The sequence below is a fragment of the Leopardus geoffroyi genome, chromosome A1, assembly GCF_018350155.1.
Source record: "Leopardus geoffroyi isolate Oge1 chromosome A1, O.geoffroyi_Oge1_pat1.0, whole genome shotgun sequence".
Classification (NCBI taxonomy): domain Eukaryota; kingdom Metazoa; phylum Chordata; class Mammalia; order Carnivora; family Felidae; genus Leopardus; species Leopardus geoffroyi.
Genome location: NC_059326.1, coordinates 188286566 through 188291951, shown reverse-complemented (window position 1 = coordinate 188291951; position 5386 = coordinate 188286566).

Below are 5386 nucleotides of genomic sequence, written 5' to 3'. Positions count from 1 at the left end.
CGTGAGCAAAGGTGTGGAGTCTCTCATTTGTACATCCTGGATTCATTACTCATTTTCCAGGTCAAGAATTCCAGATAAAATGTTCCAGCCTTCATCTGCAGACCAATAAAAATATGGCGCGGATCCACAGCGCCTTCATAAACTGCACGCTGCCACCAGAATAAAAAGTACAAGGAGACGTCCAGAGTGGGGGACAGATACGATGAAGGTGCTTTCATTAGAAAAAGCACGTACTCCTCAAGTTCACAAGAATATCCCTCCAGTGAATGTAAAACTGAAAGCAGATGAACATTTGATAACAGTCAAGCCCCTGAAGCCACCCCCAGAACTCCCAGCGGAGGGGGCCTCATGTCATGTGTGCCTCAAGAGCACCGGGTACTCAGCAGTGTGGTGGCATGGAAATCCTGTGCTCCAGGAAGCAGTTTGGTCCTGATGCCAAGGCAGTTTCCGATGAAAAGATCCAACTCAGAGGCACATGGGTGGCTCAGTCGGTTGAGCGAACAACTCTTCATTCCGGCTCAGGTCACGATCTTAGGATTCGTGAGACTGAGCCCCACTTCAGGCTCTGCACTGACACAGTGGAGCCTGCTTGGGATGCTCTCTCTCTCTCTCTCTCTCTCTCTCCCGCCCCCTCTTTCTCAAATAAATAAATAAAACTTAAAAAAAAATAAAAGATCCAAATCATTGTTACTGTACTTAAAGTATACTTAAAGATGAGAAAGTGTTTTCATTAAACTATATTTTAAATACCAAACAAGAAGGAGGAGAAGGAGAGAGGTTTCCCCCTTTCTCACTGTTCTTTGTACCTTTTTCTCCTTCCACCATGAGAGGGGGCACAATAAACCTCATAAACCCATTAAAACCATGTCCCGTACTAGGGACCCATCCAAACAACACTCAGGTTCTAATATTCGAATGGCATCGCCGTGGTTGCTGCCTCAGAGCCACCCCACAATTCCTCTTTCTTACAGGGACAGCCCGAATGTTGGCAGCTGAAACATAATGAATGGTATTAGGGGCAATGAGAAAAAGCGGCCCTGAAATTACCTAAGGGTAAAATAATCCTGCAGTAAACAACCCTAGCTAATTGTCCAGAAAGGAGAAGCTTCGTCTTCATACCTACTTCTCCCATCCCTTTTGAAATCCTTTTCAGAAAGATAGAGATATAAATATAGATTAGAGCTCAAATACATGGCAAGTGAATCAAAATATTTAAAGGGATGGATCTCTGATTCATACACCTCTGGTTACAACTCCTAATTGCTCCTTCCATGGTTAGTGGGCCTCTCCAGCAAAGCTGGGAAATTCAGAAGCTCCCAATGTGGCAGCCAGGTTCAGAAGTCCAGACTCATGCTTGGAGCCCCAGAGGCTGAAGAAGTAGTATGAGCATGTTTATGAGGATGTTTGGAGACTTGGAATATTAAAGCCAGAGAACAGGGAAGTCAGACTAAATAGTGGTTTAGAACCAGATGGTGAGGGGAGAGAGACCTGATATCAATTCCACCACTTATTGTGTAGCAAATGATTGGACTTCTCTAAGGCCCAGGCTCCCCACCCATGAAATCTCATGGGGCTATTGAGAGAATTAAATTAGAGTGTGGATATAAACCATTAGCACAGGCCTGGCACAGAGTAAGTGCTCTATAATTTATTCATCCAACATGTGTTCAGCCAACAAATAAATAGTGACTTGATATTTTGAATGGAAATCTTGGGCCCAGAGGAGGCAGTGCTTGCCCAAGCTTACTCATTCCGTCCTTAGAATTCAGAGGCCCCAGCCTCTGGGACAGTGCTGTTTCCCTGACCTGGGCGGCATAGTCTCTATCACCCATCCAACCCCAGGACTGGTCTCATCATGGGGAATCAAGACTGCACTATTTTAGAAGCACTCACTAACAGGGCGTGATCTTTGAGAAACCATGAAACCCAAGTGCCCTGGGATGCCTCCCTAATGGATTCTCCTATCCTCCCTCCTGATCTGAAGTTCCCCATTTTCTGTGGATTAGGCAATAGGGTAAAAAAAGACTAACAATTCCTGAATCCCATTATGTGCCAAATACCATTCTTGGCACGTTAAATATATCTTCTTGTTTATTCCTTGTAACACCTCTATGAGGTAAGTATTTTTGTCCCCAGTCTGCAGGTGAAAAAACTGAGGCACAGAAATGTTAAGTGTTCGGGTTAAATTGTGTCCCCCACTGCCCAAAAACTGTTGAAGCCCTAACTCCCAGGACCCCAGAATGTGACCTTATTTGGAAACAGAGTCATTGGGAATGTAATTAGGTAAGTAAGATGAGGTCATTAAAGTGGGCCCTAATCCAATATGACTGGTATCCTTATAAAAAGGGGACATTTGGACATAGAGGCATGCCCAGAAGGAGAACGCCATGTAAAGATGAAGGCAGAGACTGGGTGAAGTATCGACAAGCCAAGAACGCTAAAGATTGCCAGCAAACCACCAGAAGCCAGGGGAGAGGCATGGAACAGATTCTCCCTTACAGTCCCAGAAAGAGGCAACCCTGCAAACATCTTGATCTTAGACTTCTAGCCTCTAGAACTGTGACATGATAAAGGTCTGTTGTTTAAACTACTAATTTGGGATACTTTGTTACAAAAGCCCTAGTAAATTAATATAGTGACTGACTGTGGACCCACCTTGCCAGGCATTGTTCAAGCCAGAAACCTGGGGTCATTACTGATTCCTCGCTCTCCCTCACCCACCCATCTGAAACAGCATCAAGCTGTACTGATGTTTTTCCTCCTTAATATTTCTAATTCATTACCTCTTCCCATCTCCATTACCACTGCCACCTTCATCCCTCAGCTGGATCACCACAATCACCTTACACCAGGTTTCCCTAAATCTTGCCCTATCCCAACCCAAATCCATTTTCTTCACTATAGCCAGTGTAATCTTCACCAAATAAATCAGATCTCACCATTCCCCTGCTTAAGGAGCCTTGCAACGACTTCCCAGTCCTCTTGTGATAAAACCTAAACTTTTTCCTAGGCCAGTAATCTTAGTCTGTCGCAATCCTACTCATGGTATCTTTGATCTCTGTGTTCCATAGACATTCACCTTACTTTTAGTTATTCGGATTCATCAAGTCCTTCATTATCTCATGGTCTTTGCACATGCTGGTCCTTATACTTGGCATGCTTCCCCACCTGCCCACCACCCACATTTTCCATCCTGTTAACTCTGACATAGCCTTTGGCTCACAACCTAAGAGACTCCTCGAAGAGGTCTTCCCTGACCATCATTCCCGTCTAGATTGTTTCTACCTTGTCATTCTCTGACTGGGCACCATGTTCTTTTTCTTCAAAGACCTTACTATAATTTGTATCTGTGTATTATTCAATGTATTATTTAATGCTTCCCAAGGGGGCTTTATAAGAATAGAAACCCGTTATATCCCCAGTGCTTATTACACAGTACATGGAATATTGTTGGCACTCAGTAAATATTTCTTGAATGAATTAATGAAAGTTAGCACTGGCATTCAAGCCAGGTCCTATAGGATTCTGAGGTTCTTCCACCATAGGACCCAGGCAATTGCCTCTTAAAACATGGTTAAAATTAACCTAGTATATTATTTGTGCTTCTGATTTGTACAGTAGCTTGATTTACCATACCCTTCTATTATTTTTAATTAAAAATAACTATAAAAACTGGATTAAATTCAAAGACCAAAGAAGAGTCTATTGGATGGTATCAGAGAACAGCCAAGGCAGCCAGAACTGGCACAAGATATCAGAGGAAAGAGACTTCTAGAGAAATGAGCCTGACATTTTGCTCTACTTTCCACATTAAGCAGTTTGCTGCATCCTAAGCTGGATGGGAGTGACAAGCCAGGAAACCTGGCAGAAGGCAGCTGGTCAGAAGCTAAAAACCTAGCTCTCACAGAGTTGGAGAGTCAGGGGTGGGGTTCAGAGGGAGGAGCCCTGGTAAAAGCACCAGGCTCTCCGTTAAGATCAAGAATAAGAAAAACCTGGAAATAGACTAACCCTCATTAACTCTCTTCTCCATCCCTGGTTGGAGAGGCAGGATCTCTTCCTCCTATAACTGCTGGTTAAAAGAAAACAAAGTTTTCCCCGGAGAAAGATGACATCATTGAGAACCTCCAGAATTTCTCACACACTGAGTCCAGCACTTCCTTATTGCAGGCCTGGGAAGGTTGTCATCTTCAAAGAAGACAATGTGAATTCCTTGGACAGGCCCAGGCAGATCTCAGGGGCAGAGCACAGGGTGAGGAGAAGGATGGCAGGTGACGAGAGAAAGATGGCAATTTGAGGTTGTCAACAGAGCTCAGTGGCCTGGAATCTCACTCTGAAGACAGAAAGCTGCCTGCTGGGCAAGCAGCACACAGACATATGCAGAACCTATCCAAAGAGCATGCAAAGCAAATGTCAGCAAAGGAATGACTTCCCTCTAGACCAGTGATGAAACTGGCTGAAAGTTATTAGAATAATGTAATACTACAGCTGGAAGGGCCCTTAAAATTTGTCTAAGCCAAGCCTTTAATTTTGCTTTATTATTTAAAAAAATTTTTTTAATTTATTTATTTTGAGAGAGAGAGAGAGCATGAGTGAGGAGAGGTAGAGAGAGGGAGCGAGAACTCCAAGCAGTCTCCTCACTCCTAGCACAGAGCAAACCGTGAGATCATGACCTGAGTTGAAACCAAGATTTGGACGCTTAACCGACTGAGCCACCCAGACGCCCCTGAATTTTTTGCTTTAATGAGAAAGGTCCTGAAGCCCCAAGATGGAAAATGATCCTCCTGCAACCAAACACAATAAATGGGATCCTTTTTGAACACAGACAGCTGGGTTGCCCATCCAACCGGACTCCCTCCCACCTCACTGAAGCTCTGATTTCAGACTACTCTAGTCAGCAGCCCATCAACACTACTAACAGCTTCCAAAAGACTATAAATGTCATGTTAGACATCAGATGATAAATGCCATATCTCCTCAGCGAAGAGAGCCCTGATGGGGAAATACAATGGGATTCCCATGGAATGAAATTCTTTATCTCCCCCAAGAACACCACAACAATTTCCCATTTACAGTGTTTCCCTAATAAATACAAAGGAAGTAATAATTCACTCCTATTATTTAAAATAGTCATGATGTCCTGGCTTTTATAAAGCCACGTGAGGCAGGATGTTTTCTATCAAGTAGCAGCTGGGCCTTTGAAAAGCACAAAGCTGGTGCTTCCATCTGTGTTGTTACCTTGAAAATAGAAATGGAGTTTCAGAGCCTGGGAAAAGGGCTGCTGATGAAGTGGCAAGAGGGCCAGCTTCTATTCCTTGCTTTGGTACTCTCTGGTCTGGATGCTTTGGGCAAATCCCTTATGCTCCAAATAATGCAAACTACTTGTAGA